Source organism: Eumetopias jubatus, unplaced genomic scaffold (assembly GCF_037043125.1).
Source record: "Eumetopias jubatus isolate StellerSeaLion01/CBP00866 unplaced genomic scaffold, mEumJub1_p1.0 scaffold_17, whole genome shotgun sequence".
In the NCBI taxonomy this organism is placed as follows: domain Eukaryota; kingdom Metazoa; phylum Chordata; class Mammalia; order Carnivora; family Otariidae; genus Eumetopias; species Eumetopias jubatus.
The window spans coordinates 59312093-59337324 of record NW_028274823.1 but is presented as its reverse complement, the minus strand read 5'-3'; positions in this window follow the sequence as shown (position 1 = coordinate 59337324).

Here is a 25232-nt window from a genome sequence, read left to right as displayed (position 1 = left end):
TCCAGTTAACCCACTAAAAAAAGTTAAGAGAGACAGAAGCAGACACTGTATGCCTCCTGATGGAGAGACACAGCACCTAGTATATCTACTAAAAAATTGAACCTGAATGTTATGAGGCCTCTATATCTAACAAGCCATTTGCATGACAATTAGAAGACAGAGGAACATGTTAAGAGATACCGTGGGGAGGCAGTCAGCAAGATCCAGAATTGGAAAATCTCAATAGGACAATTACTGGTTTGTCAACAAATGTACTGCCAAAAAAAAAGAAAAATCAAAGTGGGAACCTATGGAATTATAATAAGAGACTAGAACCATATCAACCATATGCAATGTGCGGATCTTGTTTGGATCCTGATTCAAATAAACCAATTTTACAAATATTTATGAGGCAATGGGGGAAATTTGAACACTGATTGCTTATTTAATAATAAGGAATTAATAATAATTTATTATTAGCAAGTTCTTTTAGATGTAATAGATACCATGGTTACATTGTTTAAGTCCTTATATTTTAGAGATACATACTGAAATACAAATGAAATTATATAATATGTGGAATTTGCTTCAAAATCTATGACAGAGAGAAATAGGTAGAAGTGTAAGTAAAACAAGATTGCCTATGACTTAATAATTATTGAAGCGTGGTGATAGGCATATTGTGGTTCATTATACTATTCTTCCTGTCTGAAATTCTGCAAAATACAAACTTAAAAAAAGGGGGGGTAGTGCCACAAGTTGATCACACCCTATGAGCTCATGAAATTAGAAAGAAATTAGTAGAAAATTTCCATTTTAGGGTTATATTGGGTGAATATTTGGAAATGGGGACAGAACAGGAGTAGTACGTATCTTTAGGTGCTAATGGTCAGCATCAGTACTTTGGGGTCAAGGAGGTGACCCTCTTTGTACTTCAAACCACAGAGTCCGCTTCTGGATTCCCAGAAGTTAATCCAACCCTTTTCTGGCTTTACCCATGACTTGCCTGGAGATGCACCTAGCTGCCTGGTCTGTTCCCAATCCCTTTATCTACCATGTGGGGGGGAAAGGGATGGTGGGAGACAGAGAGACAAATGGAACACTTGAGTCGTCAAGGGGGGAGCTCCTTAAGAGGGCTCTAACTGCTAATTCATGACATTGAAACATGAAAACTCCAGGAAGCGTGGAGGAAGTTTTGGTGAATCATGTGGTCTATGGGAAGCTAAAACAGTAACACTGATATTCTCAGTGGCTCCTACAGAAGTGAGGATGGATTGTGCCAAGGGTAACCATCTGGGAGGAGCCTAATCATGGCCATGGGGAGAGGATGAACTCCACGGCCAGAAAAGAGGAGAAATTGAACTGGCCCTAACAGGGACTTGTGTCTTTAGCTGTGCTACGGAGTTAACCAACCCTTGGTGATATCGTGTGGAAAGTCTCCCTATTTGAGGGAGCTGGGAGAGAAACTTTGATCTCTTGCTCTGGGATATTACCTAGCTTCAAAGTTGTCATTCATAAAAGGACCCAAACTCATATTTGGGTCCTCAGGGGAAGCTCTTTGGAGAAGATGGGGCTAGGGCGTTCCCAGTCTGAATCAACACCCAAACATGGATTAGAAGGATGGATCCTATGGAAGAAGCCATTTCTAATAATAACTGTAGGAAACCCATGGCATGCTTCACTGGATGATTGGCATAGCTGAGACTGTCCCAGTTAATCACTGAAGGTAATATTGTAGTTCATAAAGAATAAAATGGGGGCACCTGGCTGGCTCAAGCGGAAGAGCATGCATGGGGATTCAGCTGAAGCTGCAGATAAAGGGGAAGAGTAACCAGGCGTCTCAGGAAAGCTGTAGTTTGGGCTGTAGCACAGTTCTCTGACCACCCCCGCTCTGTTCATCTGGGAGAACTGGCCCTTCTTCCCCTGTCCTCTTCCCCCAGCCGCACCCAGAAGCAGGGCTCCTCGCCCCTGTTCCTTTGGTGTCCATTTCTATGAAACTGTCTCTGATAGGGGGAGGGAAAGCTTGGGGTACGGATGGCCAGGCAGGCCCACCTCCAGCAGAGTTTTGGCCCTGAAGAAAGCAACCCCATCCCCAGCTACACAAAAGTTTTCTCCCTTGAGTCATCACTTGATCCTGATTACCCAGCTCTCTTGGGGGAGTGATGGACGTGAGATCTACGACAGAAGCTGTTGCCAGACTACTGCTGGGTTCCCTGGAGTTCTGGTTCTGATAGGACCAGAGACCGGCATGAAGTGCTCCTAACACAAGAACCCATTCATTACAGGGTAAATCAAAATATGTGCCTGGATCTTCATCTCTTCATTGAAAAACAAGAGAGGCTAGTGTGTCCAAACAAGGGAGAAATGAGCAACTTAAAGACTCCCCATACAACTTTAAGACTATGAACTTCCATTGTAAAAATGTTAACATTCAAGATTTTTAAGTCAGCACTACTCACTTGGTTCCTGCCTATTTAACATGTCTATCTTACTCATATTTAGCTGGAATTTTCATTATTATCTTTATTGTCATTTTTAGTACCTGAGATTTATTAGAAGTGAACTAATGTACCAGGTACCATACTAAACCCTTGCAACATATTATTTCATTCTCTCAGCACCCCAGCGAGATGGGTACTACTATTGTCCCCATTTTACAGATGAAGAAAATGAGGCCCAGAGGGGTTAGAAACTTGTCCCAAGGTCCTTCTGGTGAGTGATGGAACCTGAATTTGTCTGACTGCAGAACATAGTGTCTTAACCACTATAAAATCTGTGTCAGTCCAAAGAATACTGGTCTGCTTAACATGGTGTCCGAACATTGAACATAATGATCCAGTATTGCCACACGCAGAGGAACCCACATGTCTCCCTCAGGCTGGAGACGATGTGGTAGGCTTTGGGGGCTTACATGTATTGCATTGTGGTCAAACCTCCAGGCCTTGGATAAATAGTGGCTAACCCCACCATTACTGTAGTCTGGCTTAGCCTGACACCAGGCTCCAACCCTAGCCTCTAGTAAACAAACTCTTTAATTCAATTTATCGATGGGCTGCGAAGACATCAGTCCATTGGAACAACTCTGGGAGGCTGCTCTGAGCTCTGCCCTTCCCATTAGGGGCTGTAAGTTTGTGCAAACAACCATAAAATTAAACCCACCCAGGGAGGGACATTGATTTCCAATTGGCATAGTTCGCCAGATGCTGTTTGGTCTAAGAACTGCTTGACCTCTACTAGTGACGCCACCTGCCCTTGGCTTTACAGGGTGTGTTCCCAGCAGGGAAGGCCTCTCCACTAATGCCTGCCCCTGGAACTTGGGCTGAAGGCGTGGTGGGTTCCCCATATGTTGCAGGGAAGAGGCCAGCCACACCCAGGTTTGGATTCACCCTCTTATCCAACCCTGGGACTAAAGCTGCCCCAGGAGATTACAGACGCTCCCACCCCCAACTAATTAAATAGGTGGCCTCCTGCTGCTAAAAGGGAATGAGGGCGGAAAGACAGAGGATGCCTGATTAAACTACGACCTGGGTAAGTAGCTCAGTTGCCCGGACCCAGAAATCACCGATGCGTGACTAAACGGTCTCTAATGGGTTAGGGGGGTTCCTATGCCTGAGACCTGGAGTTCTGTTTATTCTCAGGCTGCTTTGTAGTTTTCAAATCTTATAGTCCAAAACGTTTATTACAGAAGCTTTACACGTTATTAAAAATAAAATAATTCATGGGTGTCTCTTACAGTTGTTATTACACACCGATCCTTGCGTTAAAGCATTGGAATAAAAGTGACTATTCAAAGACACTATTTTTTCTCCTGTGACAACCTGAAGATGATTCTACTGCTTCATACACACCCACACTTGTGCGTGCACACACATGTACACAAAGAGCAGGTTTCTGGATTCAAAGCTAAGTGTCTGCCTAAATTACTAGTGCTACATCTAAATGTCCATGCAATTATGTTTATTTAGAAACTAAAATCATGGCTTGGATTAAGGAAAGAAACCTTTTAAAAGTTTTTCAGGAGTTCAGCATACCAGTGAGTTATTAGTTGCTCCGTTTTCCATTCTGTTTTTGCTACAAATCACTTAAAAGCAAAGAGGACCTGAGAGGCAAAGAGGAAGACAGTTGTAATAATAGGAAATTGGACTAAATTAAAATGATACTAAGTCACAGCACAACTTGGCCTCTTTGCCACCAACTTTTGACATTCTAATTAGGGTAAATGGTTATGCAAATCTAGTCTGCCACTCATGTCCCCCCTAGCCAGAGTGCCTGTGATTGTTTAAGTGAGGACTGTTGATGGCATAATTAAAGCTCTCCTAAAAATTAATTGGGAATTGGAGGACAACCTCCAAAGATGCCCTAATTTGTGGTCAGCCCGGCACAGCTGTTCTTTTGTCCTACCCACCACCAGGACGCCTCGAATTTCCCCATCAAGTATAATAAGGTGTGACACTCGAGGTGTTCTCAAGCTTCGGTCCACAAGATGGAGTGGAAGACAGACCAACAGGAGTCTGCAGCACCCAGGGTCACCTCCTGGGCAGGTTCAGCTGAGGAAACAGGGTTTCAGATGAATCCAGACGAGGAGCACAAAACACCTGGGTTTGGGGGCGTATGTGAAACAAAATTGGTCATGAGTTGATAAATGTCAAAGCTGCATAATGAATACGGGGTGGAGGGGACTGGAAGGAGTAATTATAGTATTTCTTTGCTTTTGTGCACTTTTGAAATTTTCCATAAAACAAAAAATTTGATGCATACACTACTGTTAAATTAATTAAACGGAGGCCACAAGACTGAGATGGTTCTAATGCCTTAGCCCCCTATATAAGCAAACCAAGACCTAAGCCTGTAAATATCTCGAGGTTAAGAAACCAAAACCTAAGGACAACCAATCATAAACAGCCAACTAGGCTTTCGGAAATAATGCAGCTGCTTAAGCTATAGCCAATCAAATAATTTACTTGCTCTGCTTCCAAGTCTTTTCTGTAAAAGTGTGGCCCGTAGCTCCTGTTGGTGGAGCATTTCTAAACACTTCTGGTTTGGCACTGCCAGATTGGAATTTATTTTTGCTCAAACTCTTAAAATTTTAATATGCCTCAGTTTATCCTTTAAAACAACCAAAAAGTAACTACCATCATGAGGAGGAAGCTTTTAGTAAACAAAATCAACTTAATGGTTCTGCTCTTAAAGGAGAAGAGTCAGAGTAACTAATCCTAAAAGTGAGTATGCTATTCTAGTACATCTTTTTTCTTTAAGATTTTATTTATTTATTGAGAGAGAGTGGGGGGGAGGGGCAAAGGGAGAGGGAAAGAGAGAATGTCAGGCAGACTCCGGCTAAGCAAGGAGCCCAACTCGGGGCTTGATCTCACGACCCTGAGATCATGACCTGAGCCACCACCCAGGTGCCCCTGTTCTGGTACTTAACACACCCAACACATCCCCACATCCAGCCCTGACTCTTCCTAGTTTTGCCCTAGCTGGGAACGAAGAGCAAGGACTGAGGAAAGACTAGGAGAGAATTGGGGCCAGGTGAGAGACAGACGAGGTGAAACTGACTGAGTGGGTATCGTGAGTGAAATCCCCAGGAGAGCCTGGGAGGCACAGTAGGTTGAGCTCCACCTCAGGCTCCACGCCCTGCTTAAGATTCTCTCTCTGCCTCTTCCCCCACACTCTCTTTAAAAAAAAAAAAGAGGGCGCCTGGGTGGCTCAGATGGTTAAGCGTCTGCCTTCGGCTCAGGTCATGGTCCCGGGGTCCTGGGATCGAGTCCCGCATCGGGCTCCCTGCTCCTTGGGAGCCTGCTTCTCCCTCTACTTCTCTCTCTCTCTCTCCCCTTCTCTCTCCCTCTGTCTCTCATGAATAAATGGATAAAATCTTTAAAAAAAAAAAAAAAGAAAGAAAGAGAGATCCCCACATAATCTCCAGAGGAGAACTGAGAGTTGATTATGAATTAATTCTATGTCATAAAAAAACAATACAATCCCATTTGACTTAAGAAAAATAACTTGGGGCACCTCGGTTGAGCATCTGACTTGGTTTCGGCTCAGGTCATGATCTCAGGGTCGTGGGCTCTGCGCTTATCTGGAAGTCTGCTTGGGATTCTTTCTCTCCCTCTGCCGCCCCCCCCCCCCACTGTCTGTTGTCTCTCTCTCAGAAGAGATAAATCTTTTAAAAAAGAAAAAAAAAGAAAAATAAGTAAACTTTAAAAATAAAAAGTACCTGATAGTCAAGGGTAAATTCATGATTAACAAGCCTGCCTTGGCTTCCATGAGTTAAGATGCAATGGGAGAAGCAGTTGATTGCTTCAGTCCTAAAGGTGAAGATTTCTGAAAGACAAGGAGCCCCTTGGCTGCAGGAATTATAGTACACGATAGCTGCAGACTTTGGAGCTCACCCATCATCCCCCAGACAAAATGATGCTTTTTTCTTTATGTTTTAGAAGTATCCATGTTTGGGGTGACAGAAATTAATGAGCTAGCAGAAAGCTGCCCCAGCCAGTGTTTCCTAGCTTTGTTAGGAAAACTGGAGAGAACCAGTGTGGGCTAATTAATTGGTCTTCAGGTAGTAACTAAATCATAGGTGTCTTGGGTACCCTGGGAAGTCAGAGTCTCCCCTTTCCTGAGAATCAATCAGTGCAAGATTGATGAAGGGCTGCTAAGGTCAGGCTTAGAAACACAAAACCATCTGCCAACTCTCTAGGGTTTGTACCTGCAGTAGAGCAATTTTAGAAGAACAGGTGTTCACTTTTAACTTACCTCTTCTTTTCTTTTATGCTGAAATCATGATTTTAGCTAGAAAGAGCCTCCAGTTGGTTGATGAAATCCACAAACTGTCTACTGTAACTTAAAATAACCTGGCCCAAAGGTATTGTGATAACCTCAACTGCCTCTTGCACAAAGTAATAAACCACTCAACTTTGACAGAAGCTGCTCTGGCCTCTCCAGAAGCATTTGAGAGCATCAGGAAACAGTGACTTCAAGGTCTGCTATAGACTGAATATTTGTGTCTCCCCAAAATTTATATGTTGAAACTTAATCTCCAATATGATAGTATTTGGAGATGAGGACTTTGGGAGATAATTAAGCCATGAGGATAGAGCCCTCATGAATGGGATTAGTGCCTTTATAAAAGAGACCGTAAAGAGCTCCCTTCTCCTACCATGTGAGGACACAGTAAGAGGACACCATGAGAAGACTGCCATCTATGAACCAGGAAGACAGATGTCTTCTTAGCAGACATCAAATCTGCCAGCACCTTCATCTTGGACTCCAGAACTATGAGAAATAAATGTTTGCTGTTTGTAAACCACCTAGTCTATGGCATTTTTATTACAGCAGCCAAAAAAAAAAAAAAAAAAAAAAAAGTGCTAAGCCAAGGAGCACTGCTTCGCTCTGTAAGTGTGGTACAAATCCAATCTGGCCCATCCACTTTGCAGAGTATGCTTGAGAGGCCTGATTTCCTTAAAAGCTGACACTTAAATGTTTCTGGTTCTTGGAAAGTATCTTCTGGTTCAGTAGGCTAAGAACATTTTCAAAAGTCTTTGATGATGATCTATAAGCACATCCATAGGTTAGTTGATGATAGTCCAATGAGTTGGTTTTCCTCTATATAAAAAAAAATTTTTTTTAAGATTCAGGATTTACACCAAGTTTCCTTCCTTTAAATGAAGGTATTCCTTGTTCCTGCTAACCATTTATGTCCTAATTTCCCCAAGAATATGGGAAATTTTCCCGAACACCCATGTGGTAGATAGTTTGTATTTTTCCAAAGATGGCTGTAGCCAAATATATCCCATCTCATAGGCTCTTATTATAATGTGACATTAACAATCCTCCATCAAGGGGTGGGATTTGTGTTCCTGCCCCATGAGCCTGAGCATACCTTTGTAAATTCCTCAGCCAGTAGAATGTAGCAGGAGTAAAACCATGTGACTAATATGGTCATAAAAGATAATACAGCTTCCACTTGACTCTCTCAGGGCCTGGGGGACCAAGCTGGTGTGGAGGAAGCCCAGCTATCCCTGAGGAGGGGAAAGGTAGACAGACTAGTGAGGATCAGAGGTGGGATGAAAACTTATTATTCAGAACTCCTACAAATCAATAAGCAAAATGCCCAATAGAAAAATGAGCAATGAATTTGAAAAGATGTTTCACAATAAAAGGAAGTAGAAATTGCTAATAAACTAAAATATGTTCAACTTCACTAATAAACTAGATATGGAAATTAAAGCCTCAATGAGATATTGTAACCCTCCTACCAGCCAGACTGGCAAAAAATGTTAAAAATCTGACCATACTAGGGGTTGGTGAGGATGTGACACAATGGGAACTGTTGTATGGGAGGGAGGATTGTCTTTAAATTGGTACAACTGCTCTGGAAGCCAGTTAGGTGGTATCTACAAAAGCTGAAGTTATGCATAAGCCATGACCCAGCAAGCCTGCCACTGGGTACATACCATAGAGAAAATTTTGCATGTGTGCACTGTAACACATAAAGAAGAATTCATGGCAAAAATTTTTGGCAAAACCTAAAGCAAGAAACAACTAAATACATAAGTTGTGGTATGTTCTTTTAATGGAATGCTATACAAGACAAATGAACAAATTATGGCTGCACACAAAAATATATATGATTCTCACAAACATTATGGAGCAAAGAAGCAAGATACAAAAGAACACATACAGAATGATTTCATTTGTAAAGTTTGAAAATAAACTATTTTGGAAGAACACATACACAGATACTAAAATTATAAAGAAAAGCAAGGGAGGGGCACCTGGGTGGCTCAATCAGTTAAGTGTCTGCCTTCAGCTCAGGTCATGATCTCAGGGTCCTGGGATCGAGCCCCACATCGGACTCCCTGCTCAGTGGAGGAGTCTGCTTCTCCCTCTCTCTCTCTCTGCTGCTACCCCTGCTTGTGCTCTCTCTCTCTCTTTCTCACTCTGTCAAATAAATAAACAAAATCTTTAAAAAAAAAAAAGAGCAAGAGAGTGGTTATCCTAAAAATCAAATAGTGGTTACCTCTAAGAGAAGGGAGGGTCTTATAATCAGGAAAGGGAACATGAGGACCTTCTGAGATGCTGGCAGTGTTCTATTTATTGATCTGGGGTGGTTTCATGGATATTTACTATAAATTATTTGTTAAACTGTACATATGTTTTCTATATTTATGTTGTATTTTCCAATAAAAAATAAAAAAAATTTTTAGAGCTAGGTCTTGTGTTATTATTCAATTCCAGTACAATTAACATATAGTGTTATAGTAGTTTCAGGTGTATAATATAATGATTCACCAATTCTATACATTACTAAGTGTTCATCATGATGAGTATACTCTTAATCCTTCGCCTATTTCACCCATCCCCCACCCACCTCCTCTCTGGTGGCCATCAGTTTGTTCTCTGTAGTTAAGAGTCTATTTTTTGGGTTGTCTTTTTTTTTCCTTGTTCACTTGTTTTGTTTCTTAAATTCTACATAGAATGAAATCATATGGTATTTGTCTTTCTTTGACTGACTTATTTCACTTAGGATTATACCCTCTAGATCCGTCCATGTTGTTGCAAATGGCAGGATTTCATTCTTTTATTGAGTGATATTTCAGTGTGTGTGTGTGTGTGTGTGTGTGTGTGTGTGTGTGTGTGTACATCCCCTTTACCCATTCCTCTATCAATGGACACATGGGTTGCTAAAAATGTGAAAAATTTTAAAGCCCAGAAATAGAACACAGAATCTACAGAAAATTTTACTATATGACAGAAGAGGAATTTCTGTTCAGTGGGATAAACTGTTCAGTTCAGGATGGATGGATGGATGGATGATTTAGTAAATGTTACCGGCACAAGTGGCAATCAGCCAAAATAAAATAAAATATCTCTGTGTACAAAAATAAATGTCAGATGGATTTTTAAAAACTGAATGGAAAAATTAAAATATTAAAAAACCTTGGAAGAAAATTTGGGAGACAATATATACCACCTATAGTGTAGGGAAGATTTTTCTAACCAAAAATGGAAACTCAGAAGCTATAAAAGAAGCAATACATATTTGACTACATAAATACTTTAAACATTGTTTCATGAGGGGTGCCTGGGCAGCTCAGTCCAGTTAAGTATCTGCCTTCAGCTCAGGTCATGATTCTGGAGTCCTGGGATCGAGTCCCACATCAGGCTCCCTGCTCACTGAGGAGTCTGCTTCTCCCTCTCCCTCTGCCCCTCCTCCTGATCCTTCTCTCTCTCTCTCAAATAAATAAAATCCTTTAAAAAATTGTTTGATAAAAGTCACTCAGACAAAATATTGGGGAAAATATTTCCATACCTATGACAGGTAAAAGTCATAATATACAAAGTGTTTTTACAAACTGATAACAAAATGTAATTGAAAATAGGCAAAATATATGAATAGAGAGTTCAGAGAAGAGAAAGTACAAATGGCAAGTAAATATATCAAAAGATGCTTAACTTCCCTAATCAGGTAAATGCAAATTAGGTAACAATGAGCTATCACTGATCAGATTAGCAAAATTCTGCCAATGAGCTTGTGGTAAAAAGGATGCAGTGTTAGTGGCAATGTGAACCGCTACAGCCTTTTTTTGGAAAGCTATCTGACAATGTCTACTAAAATGAAAAATACACACATTCTTCAAACCAGAATTGCCTTTCTCAACCTACCTCTGGAAACAAAGGTACCAGAACATTAAAAAATAAAATAAATTTGCTCTCTGTAATACAGCTTGTAATGGTAAAAATCTGGAAATAAAGTAAAAGGTCTTCAATAGGAGATTGAGAGGACTGATCAAATAAATTGTGGAACAGCTATTACATGGAAAATTGTTCAACCATTAGAAAGAATAAGGTGGAAGATGAGCTAAAAGATCTAAAGCAGTTGACTGTTCCATGAAAAAAAGAAAGATGCAGAGGGGTATAAGACACTATTATTTTAAAACAAACATACAAAACCAAAATTATATATATGTGTGTATATAAGCTGATGGATTATATGATCATGGAGAAAAGTATGGAAGAATATACCAGGTTATCAATAACAATTTCCTGTGATGGGGAAGGAGGAGTACTAGTTGGGGAAGCAAGGAGTGACAGTTGAAGAGAAAAGGAAGAAGATTCATGTAGGAGTGCTGACAGTACTGACTCCATCTTTGGCCCTCTCTTGGTCTCCCTCTGGTGCACAGATGGCACCACTTTAGATAACTACCCTTTGACCTTACCACCAAGCCTCTCACTCCATAAAAGCTGGGGATTAAGGTCCAGATAGTAGCAGAGAATAGGGACAGAGAATAGTTTCAGAGTGCCCTCAATCATCCATCTGCCCCCTCTATTGCCCCGTCACTAAGTTATCCTGAATAATACTCTGTGTCAATGATGTGGAGGGTCTTGCTTCATTTTTCAGTATTAAAATGACTTCTCAGTCTGAAAGATACATTACTGACCCTCCTCCACCTTCTAACAACTCAGTATTTATCAGATAGAACATTGAACAAGTACATGAGTACAAAACTAAGCACTCTGTAAAAGCCCTGAGATAAGAAGGAGGTAAGTCACTACAAATGGGTGACATATGCCTAATGTAGGGCACACAGACACCGATGGGACCCAGGGTTCAGAATCCAAGCAAGGGAAGGAGAGTATCCATGTAATAAAGGTGGTAACCTGAAATGGGAGTCAGAGTCCAAGCAGGGACTTCCCTCCAGGATATGGGGTGGAGAGATAGGAGATGGTTACAAACAGGGGCACTGATCAAATAAATAAATATATTGAGGATAATGAAGGCAACTTTTCACTTGGTGAAAGGAGTTACAAATACGGAAAGGGCTGGTGATGTTGGATTAGAATTGGAGGTATTCATTTGACTGCATGCTTTTCAACATATATAGATATAGAAATAAATATGTATGTATAAATATATATTCCTTAATCATTTCACAGTACGTATAAATCAAATCATCAAGCTATACACTTAAAATTTATACAATGATATATGTCAATTATTTTTCAGTAAAACCGGGGGGGGGGGGACATTTATTCCCTAACTCTGTCCACTGAGAGAGGCAGAAGCAGCAATACCCAGTAGACCTAACAACTAGATCCTGGCTTCTAAATGTAATTTTGCACTTGATGGAATCAAGACTCCTTGGAGAAATGGCTGATTCCAAATCTGGGGCATAGAATGTACAAAATGAACTGGAATGTCTTACTGTGCCAAAAAGCAAGGAAGTGCTCAAAGAATGATATGGACAAAAGCCAGCTTGAATGGGCTCTCTCTGGCCAAATTCGGGATAATTTGAGCATCAAAGCAAATACCAACAGTAATTATAGTCCATCGTATAATATAGAAAACCAGGAATCCATAAAAATATTAAAAAATGAATGAATATGTTGAAAGTTTGTTGAGAAACAGAATATTTAAATGGTTTTAAAGTATTCCACCACAAGATGCTTATTAATTACAAAGGGGGAAAGAGTAACTATACAGTGAAGAAATCTAGCAGACACCACCTTAATCAAATAATCAGAGTGACGGTCATCAGTCTTAAGGCTGATCAAAATCATGTGCCACCCAATAGGATTGCAACAAGGACACAGTGTCACCTCTGCAATATTGCTGCCATAGATGCCCATCCTGAATCTAACCACAAAAAGACCTCACACAAACCCAAACTGAGGGACATTCCACACAAAAACTAGACTACACTCCTCAAAAGTGTCAATGTCATGAATGTCAAGGAAAGACTGAACTGAAGAGACTTGAAAAATTGATGGAACATGTGATTTAGGACTGGATCCTTTCTGCTATAAAGGGCATATTGTTATAAAGGACTGTTGTTGAAATGTGAATCAGGTCTGAAGATGAATGAGTAATAATGTATCCAAGTTAGCTTCCAGATTTTGATGATTTTATTGTATGTATTTAAGAAAACATCCTTGTTGGGGAGCCTGGATGGCTCAGTCGGTTAAGTGTCTGACTTCGGTTCAGGTCAAGATCTCAGGGTTCTGGGATCAAGCCGCACAGGGGCTCCGCACTCAGTGGGAGTCTGCTTATCCCTCTCCCTCTGCCCCTCCCCCCTCCTCGTGCTCTCTCTGTCTCTCTCAAATAAATAAATAAAGTCTTTAAAAAAAGAAAAAAGAAAATGTCCTTGTTCTCAGGAAATACATACCAAAGTATTTGGGATAATGGAGTATCAGATTAGCAAATTAATTCTTGAATAGTTCATGGTGGGAACATTTTTCTTTTTTTTTTAAGATTTTACTTATTTATTTGACAGAGAGAGGGAGAAGCACAAGCAGACAGAGCGGTAGACAGAGGCAGAAGGAGAAGCAGACCCCCGCTGAGCAGGGGGCCTGATGAGGGACTCAATCCCTGGACCCTGGGATCACGCCCGGAGCCAAAGGCAGACGCCCAACCGACTGAGCCATCAAGGCTCCCCAGGGGGGAACATTTTTCTGCTATACTACAAACTTTTCTGTAAGTTTATTTTGACAGGAAAAAGGATAATGCCAAAGAGAGGGAAAAATAACAAACACAGGCCTCTGATTTAGTTCAATTCCAAACTCCACTAAATTAGAATAAAGGTATTTTTTAAAATATTTTGTTGAGGGGCGCCTGGGTGGCTCAGTCGGTTAAGCGGCTGCCTACGGCTCAGGTCATGATCCCAGGGTCCTGGGATGGAGTCCTGCCTCGGGCTCCCTGCTCCACGAGTGGTCTCCTTCTCCCTCTGCTGCTCTCCCTGCTCATTCTCTCTCTCACTCCCTCTCTCTCTCAAATAAATAAATAAAATCTTTAAAAAATATCTTTTGTTGTCATAACATAAATATAATATAAAACTTGCCATTTACCCCATTTTTTCTTTTTTAAAGAATGTTTATTTTGCACACTTCTTTGGCACTTTCTCATTTAATCCATTTTAGTTGTACAACTCAGTGGCATTGAATTCATTCACAATGTTGTGTAACTGTTATGGACTGAATGTTTGTGTTCCCTCCAAATTCATAGGTTGAAGTCATAATCAGCAACATCATGGTATTTGGGGTAGAAAGTAATTAGGATTAGATTAAGTCTTGAAGCTGGGGCCCTCGTGATGAGATTAACACCCTTATAAGAAGAAGGGAGATCTCTGTCTCCATGTGCATGCATGGAAGAAAGGCACATTGAGCACACAGCAAGAAGGTAGCTGTCCACAAGCCAGGAAGAGAATTCTCATCAGGAACCAAATCTGCCAAAACCTTGATCTTGGAATTCCCAGCCTCCAGAACTGGAAGAAATAAACCTCTGTTCTTGAGGCTGCCCATTCTATGATATCTTGTTATAGCAGCCCCAGATGATTAAGACAGCAACCCTTTACTACTACTTTTTTCCCAAACTCTCTCATCACCCTGAAACAGAAACTGTCACCGTTAAATAATAACTCTCCATTCTCCCCTTCCCCTAGCTCCTGGTAACCTAACCTACTTTCTGTCACTATGAATGTTCCTATTCTAGATAGTTCATATAAGTAGAGTGACACAGTATTTGTCCTTTTGTATCCGGCTGATTTTCCTTAACATAATATTTTCAAGGTCCACCCATGCTGTAGCACATATCAGAACTTAATTCCTTTCCTATGACTGAATGACATTGCATTTTCTGTATATGCCAATTTGGTTTGTCCGTTCATCTGCTGATGCACAATTGGGTTGTTTCCACCTTTTGGTTAGGGTGAACAGTACTGCTATGAGCATTGCTATACAGGTATGCGCTGAGTCACTGTTTTCAGTTCTTAGGGATACTTACCTAGGAATCAAATTACTGGGTCATATGGGAAAGATACTTTTTTAAAGGCATAGTTCACGAGGATCAAGAGAATAGTGAGGAGTAACAACAATACAAATTTAGAAGCTAAAAATGAACAAGTGGTTATCAACTTAAATGAACTGAGGGTCAGATTCTACACTGGCAGTAGGGAAAGAAAAGAACCGTGACTGGATCCTCAGAAGGCTCAGGAATCAGCAGCACTAAGTACCCCTGAAATTTGAAGGTGGGAGTGCTGTAAATAAGATAAGGTGAGGGTGCTGAAAGAACAAGACTGGTTGAAAGGTGCTTCAGAAATGGTTATAGAGAGGGGCCCGGGTGGCTCAGTAGGTTAAGCGTCAGACTCTTGGTTTTGGCTCAGGTCATGATCTCAGGGTCCTGAGACCTGGCCCCGTGACGGATTGCTTGCTGCATGTGCGACCAGATTAAGATTCTTTCTTTCTACATGTATCATATGATCTCACTGATATGAGGAATTCTTAGTCTCAGGAAACAAACTGAGGTTTGCTGGAGTGGTGGGGGGGTGGGAGGGATGGGGTGGCTGGGTGATAGACATTGGGGAGGGTATGTGCTACGGTGAGCGCTGTGAATTGTGCAAGACTGATGAATCACAGACCTGTACCCCTGAAACCAATAATACATTATATGTTTAAAAAATATATATATGTATAGTAGGAAGGGAAAAATGAAGCGGAGGGAAATCGGAGGGGGAGAAGAACCATGAGAGACTGGACTCTGAGAAACAAACTAAGGGTTCTAGAGGGGAGGGGGTGGGGGGAGGGGCTAGCCTGCTGATGGGTATTAAAGAGGGCACGTATTGAATGGAGCACTGGGTGTTATACGCAAACAATGAATCATGGATCACTACGTCAAAATTAATTAATTAATTAATTAATTAAAAAAAAGATTCTCTTTCTCTCTCTCTTTGCCTCTCCCCCACCTCAAGGATGCGCACACTCCCAATCTCAAAAAAAAAAAAAAGTGGTTATAAAATATCCAATTGGGGGCGCCTGGGTGGCTCAGTTGGTTAAGCATCTGCCTTCGGCTCAGGTCATGATCCCGGGGTCCTGGGATCGAGCCCCGCATCGGGCTCCCTGCTCCGAGGGAGGCCTGCTTCTCCCTCTCCCACTCCCCCTGCTTGTTTTCCCTCTCTCATTGTGTCTCTCTCTGTCAAATAAATAAATAAAATCTTTTTTAAAAAAATAAAAAAAGCAGGGGAGCCTGGGTGGCTCAGTCGGTTAAGTACCTGCCTTCGGCTCAGGTCATGGTCCCAGGATCCTGGGATCGAGTCCCACATCAGGCTCCCTGCTCAGTGGGAAGCCTGCTTCTCCCTCTCCCACTCCCCCTGCTTGTGTTCCCTCTCTCGCTGTGACTCTCTCTGTCAAATAAATAAATAAAATCTTTAAAATATATATATATCCAATTGGGCCACCATAGAGTAGCTGGTATCAGACTTAATTTAAAAAAGCAGGGGTGTGGGGCACCTGGGTGGCTCAGCTGACCTTCGGCTCAGGTCATGATCCCAGGGTCCTGGGATCAAACCCTGCATTGGGCTCCCTGCTCCACAGGAAGCCTGCTTCTCCCTCTCCCACTCCCCCTGCTATGTTCCCTCTCTCATTGTGTCTCTCTCTGTCAAATAAATAAATAAAATCCTTTTTAAAAAAATTAAAAAAGCAGGGGAGCCTGGGTGGCTCAGTCGGTTAAGTACCTGCCTTCGGCTCAGGTCATGGTCCCAGGATCCTGGGATCGAGTCCCGCGTCGGTCTCCCTGTTCTGCGGGGAGCCTGCTTCTCCCTCTGCCTGCCGCTCCCCCTGCTTGTGAGCATCCTCTCTTTCTCTCTTGAATAAATAAATAATCTTTTTTAAAAAATGAGAGTTTTTTTTTTTTACTGAGAAAGGGAATGAGGGAATCTTCTGTGTGATGGAAATATTTTATGTCATGATCTAGATGGTAGATACACATTGTATACATATGTTAAAATACATGTGATAATAATAATAAAATAAGAAATAAAATAAAAAACATGTAATATGGATGTGCCCAATTTCACACACTGGGCAGTTCCCTCTCCCCACTCTGGGAAAACTTGGTGATTTTTTTCTTTGGAGAATATAAAACAGAAGATCTCTGTACTCAGGGACACCAAACACAGATGAGGGAGGGATGCCATACCAAAACCTGGGGAATTAAGTAAACCTATGCATGCCAAATGCTGGTTCACCCCAACTCCAGGTTCTATGTACTCTGAACTGAAAACTTACCTTCATGTCTCATTAGCCAGAGTTGTATCACATGCTCAATCCTAATCTAATGAACAGACTAGGGAATGTGCAGGAAGAGGGGTGGGGGGGCGTCCAAGAAATCAGGACAACCTGATGGTGTCATCAGCATCCTCATTATCATACTACCATACAGACTTGTCTGTATTACCTATTGGGCCAAAATTACACAAGTATTCCTGTAGCCATTACTCCGAGCACCTTCTCCAAACTGTCAGAATTCTAGATGAGCTCATGGAGCAGCCACTGCAGGGACCAGGGCTTCCAGCCACCTCCACAGTACTGCTGCCTTTGTTCAGGATCCAAATTCCCAGGAGATCGTTTTGGATTTGGCTGAGCCTCAGTAGCATGCCCACAGCCTGATTTGCAGGGAGCAGTAGCATCTGGCCACTTTGGCTTCCTCGGTGAAAATTGGACACTACCTTCTTGACCACTCACGATGACAATTTCCCATCCAAGGAGGATGGTGTTCGGATGCTGCTTTACAGCAAAAAGTCATGAAATGTATGTTATCAATCTTGAGGTAAAAATTTAAAACCATTTCCCCTTATTTAGCTATCCTTAAGTTTTCCTGATGCCCCCTCGACTGAACAGTCTCATTTCTTTTTCTGCTTCAATAGCACAAGGCTGTGAATCTGCTTACTGCGATTTAATACACAGGGTGTTCCTGGTCTCTAAGAGTTCGCAACCTCCCCCCCACTCACCTGGTGTTCTCTGGCACAAAGGACTGGTGTGTAATTTTGACCCTCTCTGCCATAAGTCCCATCCCGTCAACCAGTGGTCTCTGTTTAGCAAAGACTCAGTATAGCAGTTTGCATGTGTGCAAAACAGAAGATTGAACAGTCTTCCCCTTTAACAGAATCTCACTAGAGTACTATACGCTTTTTTGATAGGAGGATCAATTCCTGCTGGAAAAGATTACATATTTATTTGCAGTGAATGAGTAACATTACCAAGCCAACCCCCTAATATTGCATAAAACAAAGTTTGTTTTAGATCCCCTAAAACTCAGTGTTTCTTATTCTTGCAGGTCTCAGCGGCCCAACCTGTTTTGCATATGGTTGCATGTTTAATTAGCGGTCCTTCTGTAAGTGTCTGCAATTAGCATGGTGATGATTAATAAAATAACTCCTTTAAAGCTCCATTTAGCTAGCAGAACTGCACAATCAGGTATAATTAATTCATCATTAATAAATCATGGCTGATTAATCTGTTTATTACCAACACATTACTGAACAGCTCCCACCTGAGCACAGCTAATTTTTCTATGTTGAACAGAACTGGAAGCTAATAAGGCCGCCACCACCACCACAACAGCTCCTCCAAAACTGCACAGAGCAGCAAGTATATTGGTATGGTCAGGGAGATGTTGAAGCCATGTACATTTGCAAGTGATGTGATTGAGCTGCATAGACAGTTACCGCTTTGCAGGGAAGAAAGCAGTGACTACATCTGGAAGCCTGAACACCAGTGGTTCTCAAACTTCAGTATGCAGCGGAATCACCTGGAGGGCCTGTTAAAAACCAGAGCCTCTGATTCAGTAGGTCTGGGAAGGGGGCTGGGAGAATTTGCTTTTCTAACAAGCTCCCAGGTGATACAGATGCTGCTTGTCCAGGAAACCACACTTGGAGAACACAGTTCTACACTTTCTCATACACAGGGGATGACTCACAATGGCCACAGTTCCCAAGTCCTTTCTATAGATTTTAATAGTTTAAAACAACAACAAGAATAGCTTTCCATATTATTTATCTGTCCTTGTGCTTACATGCTATCTATTCAACTGGATTGACAATGTAAGAATTACTTTCTTCTATTTCTCTCTGTTCCCCACAAAACCTAACAACTACTTTCTAGATGAAGAAATTTGTCGACAAAATGTGGACATGCTTTGCGTATTCATCTCTGAATCTTTGCTCGTGCCCCCGTCTTTCTAAGCCCTGCTCTTCAATACTCCTCTGGCTGTGCCATAGCACTCAGTGTCTGTGCCATATGTAGGTCCTAATCACAGACCAGCACAAGTGCTCATTATCTTGTCATGAAAGGATGAGCCTGGTCTCCCCAGTTAGAGTCCCCAGGGAGCTCTGTAAGCTCCCTCTCTAATCTCCTTTGCAGCTTGCGCCCCCACCCCCCTGCTCTCCACCCCGCCAGCTTCTAGCACAGTGTCTTATACACAGGAGACAGCAAATTGCTTTTTACCAACCATGTCAGATTGCTGCACAGCAGATCTGACCCACAGGCTGCAAAATCAGATCCCTGCTGGGCACCTAACTTGCAGAAAATACATAAGGAGCAATAGCAAGGGGGATTTCCACCCTGAAGAACTTGGAAAGAGGCAAATAATCTACCCTCTGAGAGTTAAAACATAAAAAATATATATATGATAAGGTGTGCCTGGGTGGCTCAGATGGTTAAGTGTCTTAAGCCGACCTGGCTTCGGCTCAGGTCATGATCTCCGGATCCTGGGATCAAGCCCTAGATTGAGCCCCAGATTGAGCCCTGCATGGAGCCCTGCATCAGCTCACTGCTCAGCAGGGAATCTGCTTCTCCCTCTCCCTCTGCCTCTCCCCCACACCCCCCCCCCGCTCATGCTCTCTCTCTCAAAGAAATAAGTAAAATCTTTAAATATATATATATATATAAAGTAAAAAATTTAAAAGCAAATCAGAGAAGGAAAAAACAAAGTCAACTTACAGCAACCAGGGTGATTGATTTTGCCCCCTGCCCCTACCTCGAGGGTATTGGGCCGTGTCTGACAACATTAAAGGAATGGAATAGCTTGACTATAGTCTGATCTGATCAAAGTGAAAAGACAGGGCTGGTCAGCAATGGACACCCTGGTAAAGTTTGCTCAGGGAGACAAGCATCAGCAAGGCCCAGCCAAGTTTGATCTAGAAGAAAGCTCCTATAAAAAAAAATTTGTAAGACAGGGAAATAGATACATTAACTGGACATTCAAAAATATTAAGTAACTTTCTAATTTTTTAAATCCTGTAATGGTTTTCTATTGCCGTGTGACCATCACCACAAATTTAATGGTGTAAAACAACACACATTTGGGGAGCCTGGGTGGCTCAGTGGTTAAGCGTCTGCCTTCGGCTCCAGTCATGATCTTGGGGTCCTGGAATCCAGCCTCACACAGGGCTTCCCTGCTCAGCAGAGAGCTTGCTTCTCTCTTTCCCTCTGCCTCTCCCCCAGCTTGTGTGCTTCCCCCACCCCCGCCTCTCTCTGTCAAATAAATAAAACCTTTTTTTTTAAGATTTTATTTATTTATTTGAGAGAGAGAATGAGAGAGAGAGAGCATGAGAGGGGGGATGGTCAGAGGGAGAAGCAGACTCCCTGCTCAGCAAGGAACCTGATGTGGGACTCGATCCTGGAACTCCAGGATCATGACCTGAGCCGAAGGCAGTCACTCAACCAGCTGAGCCACCTAGGCACCCCAAATAAATAAAATCTTAAGCACGTGCGCGCGCACACACACGCACACGCACACACACACACACACACACATTTGTCCTATCACTGGTTCTGTGGGTCAGGAGTCCAGGCATGGTTCAGCTGGATCCTCTGCGAGGCTGAAATCAAGGTGTTAGGTAGGGCTGGGTTCTCTGAACTGGGCGGAAAGGTCTGCTTCCAAGCCACTCAGGTTGTTGGCAGAATTCAGTGCCTTGCTGTTTTAGGACTCAGAGCCTCCCTCTGGTCCTGGCTGTTGGCTAGAGGCTGCCTTCAACTTCCAGAGGCTTCCCCAACATGGTACTTTGTTTCCTCTGAGTGAGCAAGAGAGAGTTTCCAGCAAGACTGGCGCGACAGTCTTATGTAAGTAGCACAGTCGTGGAATCATGTACATGTAATCACATATATCCCAATGGGATATATCTTTGTCATACTTCCTTGGTTAGAGGCAAGTCACACTCAAAGGGAAGTGATTATAGAAAGGCATAAACGCAAGGAGACAGGAATTATGGGGTCACATTTAAAGTCTGCGTACCATAGATGTGATACTGGTATTAAAGTAACTTTGTTTTTTTTTTTAATTGAAGTATAGTTGACATGGTTACTTTCTTTAAGAACCCTCGTATTTTAGGGCTAAATCCTGAAATATTTGCCAGTGAAAGTATATTGATGTCTGTCAATGGGTTTGCTTCAAAGGAATGGGTTTGCTTCATGATAATCCAGAGGGGGAGAAGTAGGTGGAGGCATAAATAATTGGCCATGAGTGAGAAATTTTTGAACCTGGATGATACATTCATCAGAGCTCATTACATATTCTCTATACCTCTGTATGTGTTTGAAATTTTCGGAATAAAATTAAAAAATGAATAAAGAGACAGTATGTGTATTAGTTATCTATTGCTACAAAACTACCTCACAACGTAGTCATTTAAAATAAACATTTATTATCTCGGTTTCTGTAGGTCAGGAATTTGGCACAGCTTAGGCTGGTGCCTCTGGTTCAGGGTCTCAGAGGGCGGAGTCAAGGTGTCAGCCGGACTACAGGCATCCAAGTCTTGACGGACTAGAGGGTCTGCTTCCAAGGCCATTCATGGCTCTGTTGATCAGCCTCTCCTTAAGGCAGTTCACAAGGGGCAAGTGACTTCTCACAGAGCAAGTGACAAGAGAGAAAGACACACACACATCTACCAAAACATAAAATGCGTTTTTTTTATAACTTAATCTCAGAAGTAACATACCATCACTGCTGAATATTCTGTTGGTCACACAGACCAACCCTGGCGAAACGTGGGAGCAGACTACACAAGGGTCTGAGCAGCAGAAGATGGGATTGTTGAGAGCCAATTTTAAGGCAAGCTACCACACACAGTGCATAAGGCAAAAACTGAGTGCTGTCCAAGTTTTCCTTGAAAATCCTGTAAATAACCTATAAAGCATAGTAGAGTGATATCCCAGTGAACAAGCCCAATACTGCCAGGTTTTTCTCTAGTGCTGGAACACCTCACTGTTTTGTTGAGTACTAGATAAAGTTGTTGGCTTGAATTATGGACCATGGTTGTTCCAAAAATAAATGTATTTTTTAAATTTTTTTAAAGATTTTATTTATTTATTTGAGAGACAATGCTCAAGAGAAAGAGCACAAGCAGGGGGAGGGGCAGAAGGGAGGGAGAGAGAAGCAGATTCCCCGCTGAGCAGGGAGCCTGATGTGGGGCTCAATCCCAAGATCCTGGGATCATGACCTGAGCCAAAGGCAGACGCCCAACTGACTGAGCCACCCAGGTGCCCCTAAAAATAAATGTATTTAAAACTAAAATCGCATTTGGCCATGCCATGAGCATATATAGTTAAATTCAAGTAAATTAAATGCATTATGATGGGATTCTAATGCATTGTTAAAGTGGGGAAGCTTATGTCTTGGTGACATCTGTCATTTAGGTCCATTTTGCTGACTCTCCTCATTTCAGCTCCACAGTCATGAAGCCGCTTTCTGATTATAATTTATTTATTTATAATTATAATTTGGCTTCCCAAACAGATATGCAAATGGAGAGAAAATGCTCTAATCTAATCCATTCTGTGATTACACTTCTCATATAAAAAATTGGTATTCTGGCTCTATACATCAATCTCTATGCGCTAGTTAAATGTGAATGTACCCCTGAAAGATGGATTCGCTCTTGGTACATTCACATAATAGGCTTCTAAGCCTGCACCCCTGATCCCTTGGACTGTGATGAATTTACAGTCCACCCTACCCATTACCCAAGTAATGCCACCCTAGTGGGTACTGTCTGAGTGACCTAAAAATCTCCCCCAAGTGAGGCAGCTATATTTACCATATGCAGAACATATCCATGAGCTCCCCCACATTTCTCAGGTCTCTTGCTCTTAGATGGGGGTATATGACCAGTTGCAGCCAATAAGCTATGAGCAGAATTGACACCTATCACTTCTGAGGCAAACAGAGTGAGACTTCCATACACTCCTTCCTCCTGCCGCAGCACCCATGGAGGCCACATGTTGAAATAGCAGAAGGCACTATCAGCCTGGGCCCCTGCAGGACCATGGAACAGAACCCCTCCTGACTTGTACTAGACAAGTGATAGGAATGAAAATAAAAGTTTGTTATATTAGGCCTCTGTGATTTTGTAGGGAGGTATTTCCTACATTAAGATAACTCAGTCTGACTCTATGGCAGGTGATGCCGACTTTGATGGGAGCGCTTTTTTCAACCAATGGCAACATTATACTTGAGTGCTGGGATACATCTCTAACAATCTCCCTACACATTCCCCTATGCCCACTCTTAGTAAGATCAGGTAGGTAAGAGGTGGGCAGAGGCCGAAGAAATGGGAAACCTGTACCCTGAAACCCGCCCTACTCATATCAGCAAAAAACTCACTCTGCATAGTATGCTAATTCTAGAAGCTCTTTGCTCCTGCTACCCACAGATGTCATTTCATTTCTTCTTATTTATCTATTTAGGTATGCCTCTCCCGCCCCCACCCCTGCTTCCTCGGCTGCTACTTCTGGAGTACTATGGCCCCTACAGCCACTCAACATTTGACCCTGTTGACCCAGTAAACACAGTAAGTATGATCAGTTGCCCTGGCTATTCTGACTCAACTGTTATTTCTAAATGGACAATGTTTTAAAAGTCACTCACAAAAGTGAATATAGAGTTTAAAAATATAGGATGAAGGGGCACCTGGGTGGCTCAGTCGGTTAAGCATCTGCCTTCAGCTCAGGTCTTAGGGTCCTGGGATCGAACCCCGAGTCGGACTTCCTGCTCAGTGGGGAGTCTGCTTCTCCCTCTCCTTCTGCCCCTCCCCAAACCCCACCCCGCTTATGCTCTCCCTCTCTCTATATCAAATAAATAAATAAAAATCTTCAAAAATATAGGATGAAAAGTCAACTCAGATGTTTGAAATAGCAACTTTCATGCAAAAATAATTCAGAATCACCTCAGGGACTTGTATCCCAAAAATATCTATTAAGAACTTAGAAAGAAATTAAGAGTATGCTTATTGCGATGAGCCCTGGGTATATAGAATTGTTGAATCACTATATTGCACACCTGAAACTAATATAACACTGTATATTAATTATACTGGAATTTTAAAAATAAATAATTTTTGAAAAGAACTTAGCATACATTGGGGAGATAAAATTCAGACCCTTACAACTATGCATTTATATAAAATCATTCATACAATTCAGTTCAAGGTGGAGAAAACTTTGTACTTTGTGAAAACCTTCCAGTGATTCTTACCCGTGGTGTAACCCACTGATAAGTTGGGAGAAGGGGTGAGCTATGTGGCAGGTCATTGGTTACTCATTAAGCTAAAGCCCTGAAGCCAGTGAATTGTTTACTTCATTGCAAATTAGGGGAAACACAAGATTACTGCTAGAATAAATTCACTGTCACATGCCTTAGCAAAAATAAAAATAGAAAGCGTGGTAGCAGTAAGGTGACAAAAATTGGGACACTACGGGAATTTCTAACTGATTAGCTTGCAGTTTTTGAGATGGCTGAGAATTGCCATCATTGAGCCTTAAACAAACACTGTTAATGACTTGAAAAAGTCCCCATCCCAAAGTCAATTATAGGTATTCAACATTACAGATTTAACTGAATTGAAAATATGTTAGAACCAATTTTATTAAGGTAATAGAAGAATGCTTTTTAAGTTACACTCTAAAACTATACATCAAGATAAAGATATTATATTGCTTTTAGTGTTTAATTTTATCACCACAGTAATACATATACATTTTTTGAAATATCTGGGTTTTTGGGTTATTCTGTTATATGTCCTGATTTTTTAGTTATTGAACATGAGTGTGTTCCAATAAGGGAAATAATTTTTTAGGTACATTTAATGACTCCCAATCTTACCCCCACACACGCACACATATGAACAGTTGTCACCTTTCTATCTTCATGACCCATCTTAGTCCATATACATTCATATTGTCCATAGATATAACATTGCCAACATTTTGTAGTCCACTGTAATTCCCTTTCTTAGTATTGTGTCATGAGATACTTTCCAATATTTCCACATAGTTATTGCGTCTTTTTAATGGCTACAAAATAGTCTATCAGATACTCATACCTAAGTTTAAATGGTTTGATCTTACTCCTCATAAATGTACTCCTCATTCTGTGATTGGTAGTCATAATCGAAGGTGACAACATCATTCTTTGTTACTGGTTACTT